A 24,538-nucleotide genomic window follows, 5' to 3' on the forward strand; every position below is an offset into this window, starting at 1 on the left:
TATTCTTACAAATGGCAATCTCTTAAGTTCTTAAACAAAGGATTTCTTTTTTGAAGAGACTAAGGGAGGAAAACAGGGCTGAATAAGGCAGCAGGTGCAATTAACAGGAGTGGTGTAGGCTCTCCTATTATATGCTCAGATATGGGAAGAAATTGCTAGTTGACCTAATACTCTAAGGAAAAATATGCCCTTGTATTAATATAAAGTAAGATAAAATATTATATATTTATAATATTTTATCTTGTAAGATAAAATATTATATATTTATAATATTTTATCTTGTAAGATAAAATATTATATATTTATAATATTTTATCTTGTAAGATAAAATATTATATATTTTATAATATTTTATCTTGTAATAACCTGACAACAAAAGCTAAGAGAAACATTGAATCATTGTTTTATTTTAAAAAAGCTGGTATGTTCTGCTGTATTCAGATATTGCACAAAGCAAAAGCACTCTCATGGAGCTTACATTTGTATATGTGAATTACATCTAAATAATCTGATTTTAAAAAGGAGTGCAGTGCATCCTACCTTAAAACATTTAAAAGTTGGCAGGAAATTTTAATATATGTTTAATCTTTTAAAATACATGAAATAGTCAAAAAGAGATAAAAATTTAATAGTACTTTAACTAAACATAGCTATGGGCTGTTCTTTCTCATAAAATTCTGTGAACCATTTAACATAAAAATGTGTTGGATGTTCAGTTTCTATTTTTATTTTTAATACTCTACACTCATATATATTATACATGGAAAGAAGCATATTTTTAGAAGCTGACTTACCTTTAAAAAGCTGAGCCAAGTTTTTACACTTAAATTTCATCCTTTATTATTGTAAGGAAAATGTTATAGTTTTTCCTCATTTTTATCTTGAAAATAGCATATCTTTATTACCATAAGGTAATAAATGTTTACAGCTATCCATAGACCAGTTCTTTGGTGTATATTAAATTTCTGTGATATTTTATTAAATCTTTGACATTTACACTTAGTGAAAATAAGTATGGGGGACTCTGTATGTGTGTGCACACAATGCCTTAATTTATCCTAGACTTTCTCTAAAGGATGCAGAAATAATTATATTTCTTGTGTGTGTTTTCTTTTACAATTTTTCAGTAATCCAATTATAAGATATGTATTTGCAATTCATACCTTTATATATGCAAGAAATAGTAGCATTTGTTGTTTATGGACTTTTTTTGAGTCTTTATTGATATCTATTTTTACCAAACAGGAAAAGTGAGACCATCACAGCTGAGTGAATAGCCTAGGCTCATGCCTCAACCAACTGAAAAACAGTTAGAAAATGTTATTTCAACTCATTTACTTTGGCCCCATTTTATCTTTGATGTCCAGGACTTTTACTTTAAAGAAATTTCCTGTATTTCTTTGTAGACTTGTTTATTATTGAGTCATTATATCTCACTATTTGAAGATGTAAAACACTATTAGCAAAATACAAACACTACTTCCATAATGACTCCAGTGCATATTAAATGACTTCATTATGATTTATAAAATTTGTTTTTTTCCACAAACAGATACATTTCATCCCATTAGACACAATTAAAATTTAGGTACATCAGTGTCATTAATGCAAACAATAAAAAATATACCAAAATACATTCTAAAATAGAAAGTTATCTTGATGAAGTATTTTATCTTTCTTGCTCCATTTTTGAATTTTCATGTTTAAATTTAGTATTTTTCTATTACCTCAAGGATAACCCATTTTCCCACAACAAAGTTACCTGTACTTTGGTATCATATATATGTATATATGATAAATGTATGCTATATATGCCATATATATGATATTTACTTAAATAATTGCAAAAAATAGTAAAGATAATCATATCTTCCTGTCTCCCTATAGTTAAGTCTCATTGTTAGGACTGAAACTATAAGGTAAAATTTAACATATGTCTCTAATATGAACATATTTCTTTTTCTTTAAAGAATGAAGCAATCATGTCTCATATACATATAAGCACTTTCACAGAAAGATATTTAAAGTGGAAAAGTTCTAGTATATACACACCAAATCTCTACTTTTTATAATGCCAAGATTTCACAGCAGTCACTTTACTAATGCCAGAAAATTCCCCATGAAAAATTAGGATTTTATTATTTTTTCCTTAGACTTAAGAAATGGAGTGAAAATCTTCCTGAGAATTCAAAATTAAAGACATGTATTTTAAAGGGTCTGCAATTCAAATCTGAGTAATATTTGGAGCCAAATTTTTCTTTTGATTCCTGGATGTCAGTGACTTAAGTGGTCTGCCAGAAACAAATTTAAATACTCCCTTGGGAAAGATAAATCAAACTAAACCATAAAGTACAATAATCTCCCTCTTTTGAGGTTACACTCTCTTTGGTTTTAGTTACCTGCATTCAAATGTTGTTCAACAACATTAGGTAAAAAAATTCAATAAATAAACAATTCTTAACTTTTAAATTGTGATACATTTTAAGTAGAGTGTTAAAATTTTGAGTTGTTCTCTTTATTTTGACCAGGACATAAATTATATGTTGGCCACACCTATGCTGTATATGCTATCATCTGTTGATCAGTAATTGTCCTTTTTAAAATACTTCTTAATTGTAGATGGCCATAATATATTTATTTATTTATTTTTATGTGGTGCTGAGGTTTGAACCCAGTGCCTCATGCATGCTAGAAGAGCACTGTATCACTGAGCTACAAATCCAGACCCTAGTAGCTGTCTTAATTATAAGATTGCCATAGTATCACAATACCTGTGTTCAAGTAAACTTTATTTTACTTGCTAATGACCCCCACATAGAAGGTAAACATTTATACCTTCTAAAGAGAAGCTGTAAAGTATTTTTCATACTTTTATTTGATTTTATTTTAATTATAAATTTTTATAGTATACTGTATGATAACTTAATAGATGTATACAATACATAATGTCCAAATTGGGATAATTAGAATTTTCTTCTCCTTAAACTAAAAGTATTTTGATTAACATGTAATAGTTGTACATAGTTATACAGCATTGTATGATACTTAAATACATGTACACAATGTGTACAGATCAAATCAGGGTAATTAATTATTCCATTTTCTTATCACTTCAAACTCCTTTCTTTTAAATATATAATAGACTTTTGAAATATAGTCACCCCACTGGGCTGTGAATTTTATTATTTCTGGTTTTTATTACCTTTATACAACTTCCCTCTATATACTTTGCCCCTTTCTAGTCTTTAGTAATCATAACTCTACATTCAGATCAAGTTTTTTAGCATCCACACATAAGAAAGAACATATGATATTTTCTATGTATGACTTATTTTGCTTAACATAGTGTTGTCTAGTTCCACTCACTGTTTTGAAAATGACAGAATTTTATTCTTTTCATGGCTTTTTTATATCTTTGTATATACAGCAGTTTCAATGACCATTCATCCACCAATGGGCACTTAGACTGATTTCATGTCTTAGCTATTGTGAATAGTACAAAAATAAATAGGGTTCAGGTCTCCTTCATATGCAATGATTCCTTGGGATATCTATCTGAAAGTGGGATAGCTGGATCATATAGATATACTTTTAGATCTTGAGGAATTTGCATATGGTTTTCCATAATGGTGGTGCTTGTATTCCCACTTTTGGTACATGAATTAGTTCACTTTCTCCATATCCCTCAGGCATTTGTTACTTTTTGTCTTTTTGATATTAGCGATTCTAACTGGGGTGAAATGGTCTCTTATCATAATTTTGATTTTCATCGCCCTCTCATCTAATTATGTTGAGCATGTTTTTCATATTTTTTTTCTTTTAAGCAGTATAAATTCATATAATTTGCCTGTTTATAATTGAGTTATTTATTCATATGCTATTGAGTTGAATTTCTTATGAATTTGGAATATTAAACCTTTGTCAGATGAATAGTTAGCAAAATAATTTTCCCATTCTGTAGGCTTTATATTGATCATTTTCTTTGCTATATAGAAGATTCTTAGTTTGATATAATTCTATTTTATTTTTTATTGCCTGTGCTTTGGGGGTCTTACCACAAAAAATGTTGCCTAATCTTTTCAAGTATTTTTCCCATGTTTTCTAGTTATTTCATAGTTTCAGTCCTTATATTTAGGTCTTTGATCCCCTCTGAGTTGATTTTTATAGAGTGAGAAAGACAGGCGTCAAGTTTAAACTTTAATGTGAATGTCCAGCTTATCCAATACAATATATTAAAGAGGCTGTCCTTTCTCCAATGTATGTTTTTGGTGTATTAGTCAATAATTATTTGGCTGTATATGTGTTGGGTCATTTTTTAACATTTTTCTGCTCCACTGGTTCAAATGTCCATTTTTATGCCTATGCCATAGTATTTTGTTATAATAGCTTTGTAATGTACTTTTAAGTTAGTAGTGTGATTCCTCCATCTTTTTACAATTTGCTCAAGATTACTGAATTCATTAATCAGCTTTATGAAAGTAAACTTTCAGAATATAAATTGGCAAAAATCATCACTTTATACACTAAAAAATAATTTCCTGAAAAGAAATTCTTAAAACAATCCATTTGTAAGAGACACACAAAATATTCCTATGAAAAAAAATTTATCAAAGGAAGTAAAAGACCTGTAAAGGAAAATTATAAAATTCTGATGAACTAAATTGAAAGAATACACAAAAAAATAAGAGACCTTCCATGTTCATGCACTGGAAGAATTAATATTGTTAAAATGGTCATACTATCCAAAGTGATTACAAATTCACTTAAATTCCTATCAGAATATTAATGACATTCTTAACAGAACTGGAAAAAACAATCCTAAAATTCATATGGAACCACAAAAAACCTTGAATAGTTAAATTGCTTCCTTTAAGTGAAAAGATAAATGTTCTTGACTTAATGAGAAAGACAAAATCATATGCAGAGGTTATTAATCTATGGTACACATTCACATAATTTTTGTTACTCTATTTTGTAATCACAGTTCTATTTTGTAAGTCATTATTTTGGTTAATTTCTTACTGTGTCTAACTTATAAATTAAGACTTTATCATAGGTATATATTTGTGTATACGATAAAACATAGTACACTAAACACAGTTCTAGGTATAACACAGGTGGTCTTAGAATGGTTTCCTACAGCTAAGAATTTTATTAGCTTCAGGGCACTGAACATTTAGAGCAGAAGATATCACTTTCATACCCATAAGATTGGTAAAATTTACAAATAATTAGAGAAAAAATCAAGTATTAGCACAGATGAAGAACAGTATAATCTTAATCCATTTGTGGGAATACAAATTGTTACAACTACTTTGGAGAAAAGCTTGGCATTATCGCATAAGTTGAAGTTGTGCACATACATAAAACCAACTACCGGGTATATGACCTATTAAATCCTTGCCCAGGAACCCTTGAGCAATATATAAGAATGTCCAGTCTGTAGTACAACTGTCACATATATAAACTTCAATAGTTATTATATAAAATACATATATAATGTATATCCTATATAATATGATATGTAACATATATAATGTGTGTTTTATGTATATAAATACATATAAAATATTATAAATTAATGCCAAAATGCTGAACAGGTTCATTTCAAAATTATAGGAAATACTGGCAGATCAAAGAAATCATATTAGGGAAATCACTTCCTAAGAGATTCTTACTGAAGTGAGTAGAATGGTTCCACACAACAATTCACCATGGTTAGTCATTGTTGTTGCATGGTTTCCTTCATAGATTAACATTGATCTTGGAGCCCTATAAACAGGATTATATGCATTAGTAGGAAGAGAATAGAAAACAGGATGCACTTTGGGACTATGAGGCTATTATTCAATAAATGGCAAATATTTTTTTCAAAGTTTTCAAAGTTTCTATTTCAAAACTTATTTCTTTGGAGGCAAACATTTACTCTTGAGAATTAGATTATTGCTTATACTATATTGGGTATATATTGCTTGAGGCACAATAATAAACATATTATGTATATTCAGGATGCCGGTACACCAAATAGGACATGGTATTCATTTTTTGTAATCTGAGAATATTGCATGGAGGCAATGTATAGTGTCTTTAAACAGGCTAAAATTCAACAGAGCAAGCAATGACACTTATTTATAAAGTTGGAATTTTTTGTTATAAAAGAATTTCTCATTATAAAAGTCTCAATATGATTTTATCTGGAGGATTTTATAGCTGAATATTTTAATCTAATAGATAAAAATGGAAATTAAGAACTCAAGCATGAAAGTCTACCAAGTATTTAGTAAATTTTCTATAAAATTTCATGGTCTTGTCACTGGCTTTATGACTTTGTATAGATTATTTTCTCTGAAACTGCAATAAAAATTTCCTTTTGGGTTACCAAAAATAGTTAAGGGTGTGTGATGAAAGACATTGAATTCACAGAACATTTCTTCACACTCCCTTGATTTGATAGTTACATATTAGAATGTTCTTAAGAAAATTAGTAAGCATGTTACAGCAAAGATCTTTCAGCAGAGCATCCTGTAGCTTTCAAAGTTTGTGTGTAATTTACAAAGGACAGACTAATTATTTTTTGATAGAGACAACTATCCTTGGAAATTATTTGTGAAAAATACTTGCTGCCTTGCTACTTTCTTCCATCATTATTTTGCACATATTTTTAAAAATGCTAGTCAACTATCTGGGCATTTGGTCTTAGTTTAATACCAGTTTTTTTTTTATATTGGACAAATCATTTGATGGTCTTACCCTCTGTCTTTCATTTGTTCATGAATAGAATGTCAATCTTATATAAATCAGTGATTTTTACATTTTGTTTGGTACAGTCATAGATTTATTCAGAGATAAGTCAAGGACTGCCACGAGTGGTCCTCATTTGGATTGTGATTATACTCATTCTCTTGACATGCTGTCATGGTTTGAAGACGATATATTTGTACATAGCTGTTACATTTATATCTGTAGCTCACACTTTAGCATATTTCATACATCTAGATTCATATTCCAGATTCACATATATAACTGCCCATTTGGACTCCACATTTTGATGCCTGATGAAACTTCTCAAACTTCAGCATGTCCAAAAACCAAACTCATGATATTCCTTCCTCAAAATGGTTTCATCTTGATAGTCCTTAGTAACACTCTGCATCTTGGCATTTTTATTTGCTCAAACCAAATATTTTGGAGTTGACTTTGACCATTTTATATTGGGAAAGTCCATACATGATCCATCATGAAATCCTTTTGTTTCTACTGTAATTTTCATAATTTGAATTTTCTTCCTGTTTCTACTATGTAGTAACCTGGGTAATTACCTGGGTAATTTTTCCCCCTACACTCCTACTAAATTTCTTTGTAGAAATCTCCTTTGAATGTATAGCCAGTTTGATCTTTTGTTGAAGTCAGATAAAGTCACCCCAATGTTTGAACAATGTTTCTTTGATGGTTCCCATTTTCATTCACTATAAAAGCTATTGTCTATACAGTGTGCAATAGGCCTTACATAATCTTGCCTCCTTTACATCTGTCCTCAGTTTCACTACTTCTAGTGCCCTTTCATGTATAGAACATGTTTCCTACAGATTTTTTCTTGGTTAACTCATGTCCATCTTCTTTATGTCTTTGCTTAAACTCCCAATTTCAATGAAGTAACACCCATTCATAGCTGCAGACTCCCAAACACCAATGTCCATCCTTCTGTTCCTATTACCATAAATTACATGACATTTTTCTCTTTATATAATTCTGGACTACTGTCTTAATCACCTATTGTTTTGAATTTCTCTCATTTTTTTACAATAAAGACTCCATATGTATACATGCTATAACTTTTGGCATCTACATCCCAAGTACATAGACCATTTGTGAAACATAAAAATATAATGAATAAATCTTGAATAAATAAATCAGTGAAGAAATAGAGCAGTAGGTTCTATTGGAATGGCAAATCTTTTCTCTCATCACCTAGTGTTATTCATAAAAATTTTAGTGTATATTGTTATTGCAGTGATTCATGGCTAGGCTTTTATGTCTACATTGGAAGAATAAGACTTTCCTTTTACTGAAAAACAAGATTTGGAATGCACATTATTGAATATTTGCAAGGGATTCATCAAACTAAATTTTTCTTGCATTAACAATGTCGAGAAACAAAAATATCATCATCATCAAAACAAAAAAAACACAGATAAGGTGGAAGAAAGAACAAAAGTAGACACTGAAAATGAGTCAACATTTGGAAGAGATGAGCAATTTTAGATGAGTTTCTTGTTTCCTCCGCTTATCTTGAAGATAAGCTCTAGTATATCCCATGTGATATGCTTTAACCCTAAAGTCTTGTGTTTGAAATACAAGGGACATTTGAGAACACTCAAAATCCTCTCTTCTGACTATTTTGAAACAGTCTGTTACAATATTGTTTATCATAGGCATCCTATTGTCAGTATATCCCCATAACTTACTCCTCCTAATTATAAATTTGTACCCATTGACCAATCTCTCAAAACATCACATGCAAATAGGTACTGTTATTATGTCAATTAAAAGCAAAATAATATATATATATATATAATATATATTGAAGTTTTAACCTCCAAAAGAAAAAAAAAAGTTCAGAACCACAACAAAAGCTGGAAAATGGGATGAAAACTACCAGAAATGTAACTGCATAAATGTCTTGCTAACCTCTAACTAGGGAAGACTGGAATAGATTCCCAGAAACCTGCTAAAAGAAAAAATTCTTGATTTGGAATTTTACTTACTAGACCCTGAAGACAATTTTAAATCTTTGATGCAGCCAGATTAATTGCATGCTAGCTAATCTTTAAAGGAAAATTATAGAATACAGGCATCATAAAACATTCAAAAATGTTTAAGAATACATTCCAAATTCATTTAACACAAAAAAGTAAAAATTTACCTTTTTTAAGAGAAGAATAATTGATAGAGATTATCTAAGACAGTAGAGATATCAGAATTTGAGAATTTTAAACTATTACACTGTGCTCAATGACATTAAGAAAAATGCACAAAGAAAATCTCATTAGATGAAAACTATTAAATATTATTAAATATTTTTGCTTTGAAGCAAAAATTCATTAAATGGGCTTAAGAGCAGAATGGAGAAAACAAAGGAAAAACTTGATAAAATTGAAGATAAATAAATAGAAATAATTTAATCTAAAGATGTTTAAAAGATGTAAAAAGTGTTAAACTCTGGGACATAAGGGATGATATCAAACATTCTAATATACATATAACCAGAGTTCCAAATGACAATTTTTCCCCCAAATTTGGTGAAAGATGTAAAATTATAAAATTAAGAACTCAATACCAAAGTGAGTAAATAGAAAGGAGAATATAAGCACACAATAGTTAAATGCTAAAAACTTTAAAAGAATTTAGAGTAAAATAATAGACACCGTGAATAATTAGATATAATGGCAGCCAGAACATGACAGAACAGTGTCATTTAAGTGTTGGGGGAAAACTGCCACACCCCAAATTGATCACTCTTTATCAGTCAACTTTGCCACTCAACTTCTTTTTATTGAACTTATTTATCTATGTTCCCTTCTAAATAATGTCATCCAGCCTCATAGTTTCTAATACTGTGCATTTACCCATGATGCAAAAATGTATATCACCAGCTAAGATATGAGCTACAGACTGAATATACAATTTCATGTTCCTCCCAGGATTTTTGAATATCCATGTGGTCCAAATTGAACTTCTGTTAAAGTCACCCAAAATTATTGTGTTGTCTGATCTTATCGCCCAACTTCTTTACCCATAACCTTGTGAATTTCAGTTGATAGTAGCTCCTATTTTCTTTCTTCTATCCCATATCAGTCTAGTAAGAAATTATGTTGATGTTATCTTAAAATTATTTCTGGATTCTGTTCACTTTTCCTTCTCCTAATGTTACTAAACTGCTTCAAATAACTGCATCTCTAACCTGTACTACGGCTTCCACCTCTCTATCCTATTTTGAATGTACAGCCAGATATCATTCACTTCATTCCTGTATCTAAAACTTTCCAATGTACTCTAATCCAGTTTGAAAACCAAACTCCTTGCAGTAGCCTCCAGAGTCCTACAAAAATGACAGCCCTTTTACACTTCCCTTCCTATTTTCCAAGTAGATGCAGGCCTTGTGCTTTTCTTTTAGCACACCAGAAGACTTCCAGATCCAGGCTTTGTGCTGGTTGTTTTCAAGTATGGAAAGTTTTCCAGAGAAGTATATGCTGACTGTCTTGCTTAGGTTGAATGGAAACTGCTAAAATGTTACCTTTTAAACTTTTTCTTTTATGCTTTATTTATTATGTGTATTTTATTATATTGAATCTATTTTCTGTTTCTTCATACCTTAAGTAAATATGTAGAAACAGAAAATAGATTAAATATAATAAAATATTATATTGCATTATATCAAGAACAGTAATTATTTCTACTGCCTTTGTATTTATACGTGTTTCTGTTCCTGAAATAGACAATATACATGAAGAAAGAATTAAATTATAGAATTTTTCATCTTCTTACTCACTACTTCTACCTTTTCACATTTTTGCTTTCAAAGGAATTTCTATGATTTTTTTCCTTCACCTCAGTTTTAATTTTCCTTAGTGTCATTTGTCTTCTGTGGATTTATGTTTTGCTATTTCATTTTTATATTTCCTTGTGTCATTGCTCCTTTCATTTTACCTAGCTTTTTTTCCCATTTCATTTCATCTTTTTAGCTTTTCTTTATTGCCTTCTCTCTTCTGATAGTTATTTTGGCTGATGCTTTAAGAGGAAATGTGTTCTAATGTCCTTAAGAATGTCATTTTTTCCCCACTTGTTCTTCCAGTAAATTATTAGGGAGCTATATATCCATATGAATTTTTCTTTATTTGGAAGTGTTATAGTTTCCATTAGAAAAGTATTCCCTCAACATATAATATATTTTCTCATAGCAATGATTGCCTATAGATATGAACCAGCTTTTCTACTTGAATCTTTGTGGAAGCCCTCTTTAAAATGAGTAACAACCCAGTGTGACCTTACATATAGGTCACAGTGAGTGGTAAGCATTAATAACTATAGATCTTCTGGACTGCAAAAACATGAAAACCTAAAAGATTTTTAAAAAATTGCAAGAACAATAACACTAACAATAGGCTGGGTGCAGCAATGCACACCATAGAATCCCAGCGGCACAGGAGGATAAGGCAGAGAATTGTGAGTTTAAAGCTAGGCTTAGCAATGTAGTGAGCCCCTAAGTAACTCAGCAAGACCCCGTCTCTCAGTGAAACATAACAAAGACTGGGGATGTGGCTCAGTAGTTAAACAATCCTGGGTTCAATCCCTGGTACCAAAAATAAAAAAAAGAAAGAAAAACAATAGTATATTAAACATATCTGACACTGGAGTAAATGTTTTGTGTACCTCTCCTAATCAGCAAGCATATGAGAAAGAATTTATTATTGTAATTTTGAAATGAGGATGCTTAGGCATATGAAGATTACATAATTTGACTGAATAAACAATTAGAAAATTAGAAATTAAGATCTAAGGCTTTCTGATTCCAACTAAGCCAGTTTTATTAAATATTATGCTATTCATTTGTAGTGCACTAATACACTAAGTGAAGTGCTCAAATATCAGATTTCTCTATCTTTTCACTCATTTTGGTCATACTTCTTATTAAGGAATTCACCTGTCAAGATTAAAAAAATGGGCCACTATGAACCGAACACCTAATCTTCTACTCTATTTTCTAAGAATTTTGGTTTTTAAAGAAGTGGATAATAAGAGTTTTTATTGGGAGGGATAAAGCTTCCAAAATAATGGTCAATGCTTCAGTACACATTACAGTGTAGAAGGAAGGAAGCGAGAGAAGTTTTCTACTCATTATAAGCTTCAGTTTTCAAGGCGATGAAGGCTCTTAGACTCAACCTCATATCTTGGTATTAAACTTAAGAAACATCTTTGGGTATAGTGCACTATGTCCTTCAAGTCCTACTTTATAATTCATATTGTTCTTTGTCATTAGAGTATTTTTGGGAGAAGTTGAGATTGTAATTATAGGATATATTACCAGATAGCATATTAATCCCCAGTAGTAACTTTTATATGCAACTTCTTTTGGAATGATTAAAAAAACTTATTTTTTCTAATTATTAGCAGACAGAAATACTGATAAAAGCCAAAACTGGCACTCACCTATGTATACTATTTTACAATATATTGTCAGATAATTGCAGAAAGAAGCATGCAACTAAAATTAATGGTTCTTTTCATTAAGATGATAGGTATATGAGTGGTTGAATTCTGTTAGTTTAACTATCTTTCTCCAAATATTTGTTATAAACATCATGCCAAAATATAATCTTAAAACTTATTTATAAAAGAAAATATAAGAGTTTACACTTTGCATTGGAAAGATGTGTAATTATTGTGGATATTCTAAAATAACATCCAAATAGATTTAATAAACTTTTAGATTCTGATGTTTTTTACGTTGACAGCATACTTTGAGGTAATCATACTTTTAAATGTGCACATAGTGTTAAATACTTGGATTTTGAATAATACTTTTTAATCACAGTTACCTCTTTTTGCCTGCAAGTTTAGTCTTTCTCCAGAGGAAAGAAAAAAAAAAGAACCACCTAATTGAATAACTGAACTGAAAATCATATTATTTGAAAAGAGTTCAGTGTTTCTCTTTTGATAATGAATCAGTAGATTTAGTAAATCTTGTCATATTCAGTAAATATTAATAATCTTACTTAGGTATACAGTAGAGTTTACTTTAAATCTCATTTTGTAAAAAGTTACCTACAAACTTTATGTTGGTAGCGTTTTAAAACAATAAATTCTATCCTATCAATATCCACACTGTTGGGAGAGAAAGAAAGCATGCAATTCAGTACTTAGCACAGAGTGTGAAAACTGCTGGCATTGTAACTGTAATTTGCTGATATATCTTTTCAGAGCCATATTTCTGCTGCCCCAAAAGAATCAATTTCACTTGGTGAGCATTGTACCTTCCAGACAGAAGCAGAGCCAGCATTCACACAAATGACAGTCTTCTGCCTATTACGTTCTAAATATCTAAACAGGGCTCAAAATCCAAAGTATATCCTGTCTCTTTTACTGATAGTTATAATTCCTTCACAGAATAGAAAGCCTTTGTGATTGTTTCCTTAGACATATAGAAAAGATATAAGTAGCACAATGACATATGATACATAATCATAGAAGAACACTCAAGTATAAATGGGGGATTTTTGAAGAACCAGTTCTTTATTATATTTTGTTTTAAACTGTATTTATGTCAGTGCCTGTATTTCTTTATTTCCTTCTTCTAACTTTAGTTTTCTTTTTGAGGTAGGCATTGATTACTATAAACTTCCTCTTTAGCCCTGTTTTTCCATATTCTATAGGCTTTATACATTTCTTGAAATAAGCAAAAATGAGACATAATATTCTAACTTCCTTCTTGATTTTTTCCCTTGGTCCATTGATTAATCAAATTTCTATATATTTGCATAGTTTCTAAAGTTTTTATTATTTATTTCCACTTTGATTGTGTTGTGATCAGAAAAGACAATATGATTTCAATTCTTTTTGATTTGTTGAGTCTGGTTTTGTGACCTATTATATGATCAGTTCTAGAGAATATTCCATGTGCTGATAACAAGAATATGTATTCTGTAGCTGTTAAATTAAATTTTCTGTGAATATATGTTAGAAATGTCTTGTCTAGGATGCAATTTCATTCTTCTGTCTCTCTGATTTTCTGCCTGAATGATGTATTAGTTGAATGATGTATTGAGTCTCCTAGTATTATTATATTACAGTATAGTATTATCATAATGAAATGTATCTGTCTTTTTTAGGTCTATTAGTATTTACTTTTTATATTTGGGTGTGCCAATATCGAGTGCATATGTACATATAGTATTTCCTCTTGCTGCACTGATCCCTTAATCATTACATAATTATCTTCCTTATCTCTTTTTACTGCTTTGGCTTAAAGTCTATTTTATCTTATATAAGAATGGCTACTTCTACTTTCTTTTGGACTCCATCTACTTGGAATATTTTATTTAACACTTTCAATTTCAGGGTATGTATGTCCTGAGAAGTAAAGTGAATTATTATAAGCATATAGTTTTTTGTCTTCCCACGTACTAGGGATGGCACTCATGGGTACTCAACCAGTGAGCCAGTCCTATTTTGTATTTTATTTAGAGACAGGGTCTCACTGAGTTGCTTAGTGCCTTACCTTTGCTGAGGCTGCCTTTGAACTTGTGATCCTCCTCCCTCAGCCGCCCACAATTGGGTCTTTTATTATCCACTTGGTTACTCTTCTTTATCTGGAGAACTTATTTATATTACTTAAGATAATTGATAGGTAAGATCATTCTATAACCATTTTTTAGTTGTTTTCAATTTCTTTCTTTCTTGGAGTCTTAAGTGATTTATTCTAGTAGTGTTTTGATTCCTTGCTTATTAATTATTACTTACTGATTACTTACTTATTACTTATTGCTGATTACTATAAGGCTTACAAAACACATATTTGGATTATAGAAAGCTATTTTAAAATGATAGCAATTCACATGGTCATAAAGAGAAAAGAGAATCAGGAAATGTACTAATAAATTCTACACATATGGAAATATACTAGTAAATAAATTTTACACATATACTTCATACCTCCTCACAATATCATTTTTATGTCCCATTTTACATCTATATCACTTATTTCATAACATGTTCATGGATTATCATTTGTAATTGTTTTGATTTTAGTTTTCATACTAAAGGAAAAAATGGTGTATGCACCATGTTTACAATATTAGAGTGTTCCAAATTTGTATAGTGCCTTTTACCAGTGAGTTTTATATGTTCTGGTGTTTTCTTCTTACTGATTAGCATACCTTTCTTTCAGTTTGAATAATTTTCTATAGAAACTCTTTTAGGACAGGTCTGGCAGGTATATTCTCTCAGCTTTGTTTGTCTATAAATGTCTTTATCTCTCCATTTCTAAAGGACAGCTCTACTGGGCACAGAATTCTTGGTTGGCAGCTTTTATCCCTGCAGTACTATACCTTCGGTACACATGCCACTCTCTCCTGGCCTGTGAAGCTCCTTGGCAGAAGCTACAAAGTCAGCTGTCAGGTGAATTAGGACACCCTCATGTGTCGTTTCTTCTTACTGCTTTGAGAATCTTCCTGCTTTCACCACTGATAGCTTAATTATAATATGTCTAGGGGTAAAGTTGGTTAAATTTGACTGGTGACCTTTAAACTTCCCATTCCTGGATATTTCTATATTTATCTAGATTTAGGAAGTTTTCCTTATATCTCTTTGAATAATTTACCGCCCCTTTTGTATTTTCAAGTCCCCCTTCAACTGCAATAATTTGAATATTTGCTCTTTTTCTGCCCTCTCAAAGTACTTATGGGTTTTCTACATTTCTCTTCATTCTTTATTCTATTTTATCCTCCCCTCAATAATTCTTTTTTATCTTTTATCTATCCTAGTACTGATGTCAATTTTTAATTTTGCTATATTTCTTAGCTCAGGAATTTCTGTTTAACTTTTTTTAATTGCCTCTATATCTCTTCTAATTTTCTCTATTAGAGTACTGAATCATTTATAGGTTTTTTGAAGCTCATGTTTCCTTAAAACAGGAGCTTTAAATTCTCTGTCCAACTGTTGGACCATACTGGTTACTATCTGGTTGGTTTCTGGCACCTGGATTTGGTGAGTTCATGGTCTCCTAAAGGCTCTTGATATTTGGTGTGTTACAGTATCTAGGCATTGAAAGTTAGGTATTTTTTTCCCAGTCTTCATAATCTGGCTTTTCCTTGTGCCTATTCTTTACAAATTCTAGATAGGCTGCTTGTTTTCTCTGGCCTATAGTCACTTCTGTTATTTTGACACTAGATGGTAAGCTAAGTCCTTCTGTGCCATGAGCCCACAGTTAGAGTATTATCACTGTTCTTGCTCTAGAGTGTGATCCAAGCTCAAGTTTGTCTGAAATCCATGGATTGTGTGGTGTTCAGGATGAATAGTAGGGCTAAATGGATCATCCATCCTCCTCAACCCCTTCCTAAAGCTTGATCACAGACACTGGCCAGTGATCAAGCACTGTGGGATTCTGCCTGGTCCTAGGAAGAATTGCCATGGAGGGACTAGCCAGAGTCTCCTATGCCTGTGTTAATCAACAAGTATGTCATATCCAGAACCCACAGCCTATCATGGCCAGCATAGCGCTGGGGAAGTACCAAGGTACAGATATCAGATGCCTTCTGTTGAAGTAGACTTATGGCTCAAGGCTGATGCAACCAGCCAATGTGCAATTCTGGCTAGAATTGAAGATGTATAGACTTGGGCTAGTTTTCCCATACCTCTGGGTCTCTCCTGGGCACTCTGTCCATGGGAAGATCTGCCCAATGATCTATTTCACTAGCCTGTCACTGAGTTCCAAGACAAAATCCTGAGGCTACTACCCTATCTTATCCTCAGCAAATGGAGTCTTCCTTCATACTATACTGCCAAAGGTTGGGGTAGTATTTTTAAAAGTAGTTCTTTGGCCACCACAGTTAATACTCAACTTGGTCATGCCTGATCTCAAAGCCACATGGACTGCAGAGTCCTAGGAGTGCAACCAGACCCATGTGACAGCTGGCAGTGATGCATGCCTTAACAAAGTCCATCCCACTGTGGTACAGGCCCCTGCCTGGTGCTAGGGCAGATATAGAGATTTTGTCTATAAGCACTAGCCCATCTAAGGAATGAGTAGCAGAGAGAGTGTCTTGGACACCATGACTGATGCTATATTGGATTTATCTAAATCTCATATATATAGATACCCTCACCATCTACAGTGGATGGTGGTGCCCAGGCCTACTCCAAGGCTAAAATTTGAGTCTGTCCCAGTTGCATGCAGATGTGTGCCTAATATTTGCACAGGTCTAAGATATCTCCATTTGTGAGCTCTGTCCTGGGTATGGACCCTTTTGTTTCTTCCTGGTTTGGGGTCTCACACTATGGGCTCAGCACTGAGCTCTAAGAAAAAGTCCTAAACTAGCTTTTATGCCTGCTTCCTAGCACTAGAGAATTGCTCTACCCTCTTTCATCCAAGTTTGGGAGAGAACTGTTGGAGATAGTGTCTTGACTAATGCAGTGTTAGTATCTTAGTCCATGGGAATTAGCCTGGGGTTAGGAGGTATGGGGCTTTTCCTAGCACTGGGTTTTACTATAGTAGGCTTGGTATTAAGTTTCAAGTCTAAGGCCTGCACTTGAAACTTTCTGTTTTTTCCCCCAATTAAGAGGCATCTCCCTCCAAGATGTGCAGCTTTAGAGCTGGAAGAGGGATGGTGAGGACAAGTCTTTCCTTCCTGCCTTCTTAAGTATGTCTTTATTATACTAAAACCAGGCACTGTGGTCTCTCATCCAGCTTTCTTAGTGCTTTTGAAGGTAGTTTAGTATAAAAATACATGTTCAAACTGATGTGTCTGTAGGGAAACAAAAACTGTAGGATTTTACTCAACTGTCATCTTGCTCTGCCTCTGGGTATTTCTGTACAACTTCTTTACACATTTTGTAAATAAGCCTTTGTCTTTTATGTATTGTTATCTCCCATTGGGGGCCTTCCAGTCTTAATGTCTTAAGATCCTTTTTATAAACAGAAGTACTAAATTGAAATTTATTAATATTTTTCTTTGTATTTAGAACTTTTTATGACAGGTCTGAAAAAAACTATCCTGTGCCAACTTCACAATATTTTTTTCTTATGATCCAGAACTCTTATATGATGTGGGTAGGAATGCAAATTAGTACAGCCACTATGGAAAAGAGTATGGAGGTTCTTCACAAAAACTAAAAATAGAACTACCATATGGTCCAGTTATCCCACTCCTGAGTACATACCAAAGGAAATAAAGTCAGCATGCAAAAGTAATACCTGCATTTCCATGTTTATTGCAGCACTATTCACAATACCTAAGATATGGAATCAGCCTAAGTGCTCAACAGTAGATAAAGAAAATTTTGCATCTATATACAATGGAATATTATTTAACCATGAAGAGAAATGAAATCTTGACATTTGCAGGAAAACCATTGGAGCTGAAGGACATCATATTAAGCAAAATAAGCCAGACACAGAAAGTCAAGAACAATGTTTTTTTTTTTTCCTCATATGGAAGTGAAAGAAAGTAAAGAAAGTTCTAAAAGACTAAGAGTAGAATAGATACTGTTAGGGACTAGAAAGGGTACTGAATGGGAGGGGGAAAAAAGGATGATTGGATATAATCATGAGATGATCATATGGAATGTATGCATGTATGGAAATATCTCACTGAATCCCACTAATATGTACAATCAATGTATTAATAAAAAGAAAAAAATACTATTCACAATCCATAGAACTGAATTTGATTTTTGTGTTTATGGAAGAGGCCGACTTTATTTATTCAGTTTTTCTTATAGGCATTCAGTTGATTCATGCTGCACATATTAATTGCTCGTTCCCCAGTGTTATGCCAATTCTTCCTTTTTACACAAATCAAGTATTTGCATATGTGGAGTTCTTCCCGAACTCTCAGCATTGTTCTCATATATTCTTGCACCAAGAGCATATTGTTTAATTAATGTGAAACCACATGAATTCTTGATATCCATTAAAATGTCCTTCATTTTTGTTCTTTGAGATTTTATTGGCTAATTTTATCCATTACCTTTCACTCACACATTAATTATATACAAGTACAAAGGGGTATTTTTGCTTCTAACATACACTTTAATTGTAGTAGCCAGTGTGAATTTGTCTTTATATTTAAGATGACTCTTATAAGCTGCATCTCTGTTTTTGATTCAGTCTAAAAAATCTTTCCTTTGGATAAGAGCTCATTTCCAATTGGATGTAATTAGAATTTCATGGGTATGAATCTACACTGTCAGCTTGTTTTATACATGTTCAACTTAGTCTATAATTACTTACATCTCTTTTTGCCATTTTTATGTCATAGCCTCCACTCTATAAATATTTTTAAACCATTCTTTTGGTGTCAGTTAGAAATTAAAAAAAGCTCCTTGGGCTTAATCTAAACAATCCAGGACAGTAGAAGGACCACAACCCTGAATTTTCCCACTGATTAATATCATCCACTATTCTTACTTCTTGTACACCATTTTGCTTGGCTGTTTTGAACTTCATATACATGAAAAGATTTATGCATCATTTTGGGTCCTTTTAAAATGTTTGACCATTTTATACTACATTTAACACATTAATTATACCAATCAATGAGATTCAATGAAATGTTTCCATAGATGTGTTTATCATGAGTTGATAGTACCATCTACTCTTCTACCTTTACCCGATACCCAACTGACACCCTCCCAATTCCCTAGCAACTCCCCTTCTGCTTTTGGATCATCTATTCTTTTTCTTTGTTTTAGTTTCTACATATGAGAGAAACACGTAATACTTGCATTTCTGAAACAGTATTATTTTGCTTAACAGTGTGTCTCTTGGTTCCATCCATTTTTCTACAAATGAATTTCATTGCTCTTTATGAATAAATAACATTCTGTTGTGTGTGTAATATAACATTTTTATATATATATCATATTTTCTTGATATGCTTCTTGGTTAATTCCACAAATTATCTACTATGAAAACTGCTGCATAATCATAGTCCTGAAGGTATCTCTTTGGTATGCTGACTTCATTTTCTTTGGATACCTGCTGAGAAGCTAGATATCTGGATCAAATGTAAGACCTATTTTCAGTTTTTTTGAGGAAGTTCCATACTGTTTTCCCACAGTGACTGTATTAATTTACATTCCCATCAAAAGTGTATGAGTTCCTTTTCTTCCACATTCTCAAAAGCATTTATTCTTCATATTACTTTTGTAATACCCATGCTAAGTAGGCTGAGATAGAATCTCTGTGGTGTTAATTTCATATTCCTGATGACTAATGATATTGAGTGCTTTTTCATAAATTTATGGTCCATAAATCTTTGTTCATTTTAGAAATATCTATTCAGATCATTTGCCCACCATTCATTGCATTGTATTTTTTTTTCTTTTCAGTTCTTTATACACTCTAGATATTAACATTCTTTCAGCTGCATAGAAGGCAAATACTTTGTCCCATTCTGTAGGTTCTCTTCAGTCTGTTGGTTTTCTTTCCATGCAGAAGCTCTTTAATATCATGACTCATGTGATGCTTCCTCAGTTTCCCAGAAATAGGGCTGATGAGAATTGAAAATAATACAAGAAATAAAGACTCAATTATAAGTGGAAGCTACCCAGTTGGTTAGACAGCCCTGATGGGGTCTGGCCAAGCAACAAAGAGCGGGGCTCAGTACCTTTAGTAGATAGGTTTAAATATCAAAAGGATTTATTGTGAGAAAACTTCAAGCGAGGGGCTGATGAAACAGCTCTATTTGGATTATCTGCTTGCATAATATCTTCTCTAGCTCCAGGCAGCTGGTACCTCAAGGCTATTGAGAATGCCCACATTTCTTCTACACCTTCCCCCCACACACATCTACTCACACTCCAGCAGGCATTTGAACTCAAAGGTATGTAGTAACCCATAATTCCTTGCTAGGCATGGAATCTATCCCATTAACAGAAGCCACCTACAAATGAGCATTTCTCCCAGAAGCAGTGTCTCCCTGTCCAGGGTTATGGAGTTGAAAGCAGTGATTTATTTGACACTCCAGACACTTTTGTTTGATGTCGTTCTATTTGACAATTTCTGCGTTGTCTGTGATTTATTGAATTTTATCCAGAAAAATCATTGCCTGTATTAATATCTTGAAGATTTTGCCATAAGTTTTCCTCTACTGGTTTTGTAGCCTCAGGTCTTACACTAAGATCTTTGATCAATTTTGAGTTGATGTTTGTACAGGTGAGAGACAGTCAATGTTTAATCTTCTACATTTGGATATCCACTTTTCTCCACACCATCTGCTTTATTTACTATTGATATCTAGGATGTCTTGATATCAGGTATTGTGATGCCTCATGCTTTGCTCTTTTTCTTAAGACTTCTTTGGATATTTGGGGTCTTTTATGCTTCTTTATGAATTTCAAGATTGTTTTTCTAGTTTTGTGAAGAATGTCATTGATATTTTGATGAGGACTGTATTGGATTTGTAGATTGCTTTGGGGAGTGTAGACATTTTAACAATATTCTTCCAATCTTTGAAAACAGGAATTTTTTTCTACATTTTAGTGTCTTCTCCAATTTCTTTCTTCAGTATTTGTAGTTTTAGAGGTCACATCCTTAATCAAGTTTATCCTCTTTTTTTTTTCTGTTATTTGTTTTGTTCCATTTTGCTTGTGGCTATTGTCAATGGGATTGATTTCTTGATTTCTTTTCCAGAAAAATCATTGGTATAAAGAAAAGCTACTGAGTTATATGTATGGATTTTATACCCTGCTACTTTACTGAATTTGTTTATCAGTCCTAGTAATATTTTTTACTAGAGTCTTTGTAGATAATATGATTCCATACAACAAAAGCCCAAACAGAGCTAATTTGACTTCCTTCTTTCCTATTTGTATGCCTTTTATTTCTACTTTTGTCTAAGTGCTCTGGCTAAAATTTCTACTTTATTGAAAACAAGTAGTAAGAGTACATATTCCTGATTTAGAGATGTTTTCAGTGGTTCCCCACTCAGTATGCTGTTGGCTATGGATTTGTCATATTATGTTGAGGTGTGATCCCTCTGTGCTCAATTTGTTCAGGGCTTTTATCATAAAATAACAGTAGATATTATCAAATGTTTTATGCATGTATTGGGATTATCATGTGATTTTTAATCCCTTAATCTGTGACATATTACATGTATAGATTGTGCATGTTCACTGACTGAAATGAAACCAACTTGATTGTGGCATGTGTTCTTTTGAATGCACTGTTGAATTCAATTCCCAAGTATTTTGTTGAGGATTTTTACATCTATGTTCATTGGGAATATTGACCTACAGTTTTTGTTGTTGTTGTTGTGTCCTTATGAGATTTTCATAACAGAGCAATCTTGCTTTGTATAAAAAATTTGGAAGTCTTCCGTACTTTTAATTCTGTGAAATATTTTGGGAAGCATCGGTATTAATTTTTTTGTAAGTTTTGAAAAAGTCCTCAATGGAGTCATATAGTCTTAAGCTGTTGTTTGTTGGGAGACTTTTAATAATTTCTTCAATCTCATTTTTTTGGCCTATTCAGGTATTTTATGTGATCTTGTTTCAATTTTAGTAAGTTGTATGTAACAAATTTTTTTTCATTTCTTCTAGATTTTGAATTTGTTTAGTTTTTCAAAATGATCCCTAACGGTCTTTCGGTTTCTCTAGCATTAGTTTCAATGTGTCCTTTCTCATCTGTAATTTCACTTATTTGGAGGCTTGCTCTCTCATTTAGTCTTATCTAAAATTTGTGAGTCTTTTTTATCTTCTTCAAAGAACCAACTCTGTTTTATTGATCCTTTGTATTGTTTTTATAGACTATTTCATTTATTTCTTCTGTGATCTTAATTATTTCCTTGCTTTGTATATGTTTTGTTCTTGTGTTTCTAAGTCATTGAGAGAGAATCTTTTCATGTAGGCAGTCTGTCTCATGTCATTCTTAGTAATGTTTTTGCTTTATCTTGAAAATTTTGTTATGTGGAATTTTAATTTTTATTTGTTTCAAGTAATTTTAAGTTTGCCCCTTATTTCCTCAACAGTTTATTCAAAAGTGTGTTTTTCATTTACTTGTGTAATTTCTAGAATTTTCCTGCTGCTTATTCCTAGTTTTATTCCAATGTGATCAGAAAACATGCAGGATATAATTCTGATTTTTTTTAAAATGTGTAAAACTTTGCTTCATGACATAACATATAGTCCAGTCTAGAAAAAGTTCCATGAACTGATGAAAAGAATATGTATTTTGCAGCTATTGAATAGATGTTGTCTATATGTTAAGTCCATTTGATCTGTAGGGTACTTTAACTCTCATGTTTAATTTTTTTATTCTGATTATCTACTCATTGATGCAAATGGAGTATTACAATCTACAACTATTATTGTATTAGATCTCCTCTCTTTATGGGTAATAGCATTTGTTTTATAAAATTGATTGTTCTATTATTAAGTTCATATATATTTATAATCATAACTTTTGGGGGATTTGATTTCTTGACATAGCGATCTTCTTTCTTCTTATTACTGCTGTTTTAAAGTCTATTTTGTCAAATGTAAATGTGGCTATTCTTACTTGTTTGGGCATTCCAAATTTCTTGAATGTCATTTTCTATCTTTTCATTTCTAGTTTGTGTGTACAGTGAGGTGAGTTTCTTATAGGCAGCATATTGTTGTCTTGTTTATCAATACATTCAGCCAATCTATCTATTAACCAAAAAAACTGTTTACATTCAGATTTATTAATGAAAGGGATAGACTCATGTATGCCCTTTTGCTGATTTTCTTATTCATTTTGAATGTTCTATGTTCAATTCTCTTTTATTAATCTTGTATGATTTACTGTATTCATACTGATAATGTTTGATTCCTATTTCTCATTTGTGTATCTACTCTTACTCTGGAATTTAGACTTTACATGATTTCATGATTGTAGTTATCTTTCTTCCCTTTCTGGGTATAAGATTTACTGAAGTATTTTCTTGTAAGCCTGGTCTGATGGTCTTGACTTTCCTTAATTTTTGTTTATCTTGGAAGGTCTGTATTTTTCCTTTAATTGTGAAGGGTAGCTTTGCTATGTTTAGTAATCTTGATTGGCAGATATGTTGTTTTAGTATTTAAAATACATAATTCCATGCCACCCAGGCCTGCAGGGTTTCTGCTAAGAAATCTGCTCTTGGTGTAATAGGGGTGCCCTTAATGACAAAATGACCCCATTTTCTCCTGTGGATTTTAGGACTTTTTTGCCTATGTATTTGAAAGTTTACTATAATATATTGTTCAAAGGATCTTTTCTGGTCATGTCTATTGGGGTTCTACAGGACTCTTGTACCAAAATATCCATGTATTTCCCAAGATTAGGAAAGTGTTCTGCTCTTATTTCACTGAAGAGGTTTTCCATGCTCTTTACCTTTGTTTATTCTTCAGATATGCTGATATAGTGGATGTTAAATCTTCAATGGTGTACCAAAGTTCTTATATGCTATCTTTGCACTTATTCTTTTTTCTCTCTGAATGTGATATTTCCAAAGACCTATCTTCAAGCTATTATATTCTTTCTGTCCCTTGATCTATTGTCTTCTCGAGTTCTTCAAGTGAATCTTTTAACTGACTTACAGAGCTCTTCATTTTCAATATTTCTTATTGGTTTTTTTAAAAAAAACTATCTCTTTGTTAAACTTCCCATTAATAGACTGCATTGTCTTCCTAATTTCACTTAACTGTTTATCAGCATTCTCTTGGAGATCATTGAGTGTATTTAAATCATTCTTTTTAGTTGTTTATCAGGCACTTCACATACTGTAATATCTTTGAAATCTGTTACTCAGGAGTTATG

Source organism: Urocitellus parryii, chromosome 3 (assembly GCF_045843805.1).
Source record: "Urocitellus parryii isolate mUroPar1 chromosome 3, mUroPar1.hap1, whole genome shotgun sequence".
Taxonomy (NCBI): Eukaryota; Metazoa; Chordata; class Mammalia; order Rodentia; family Sciuridae; genus Urocitellus; species Urocitellus parryii.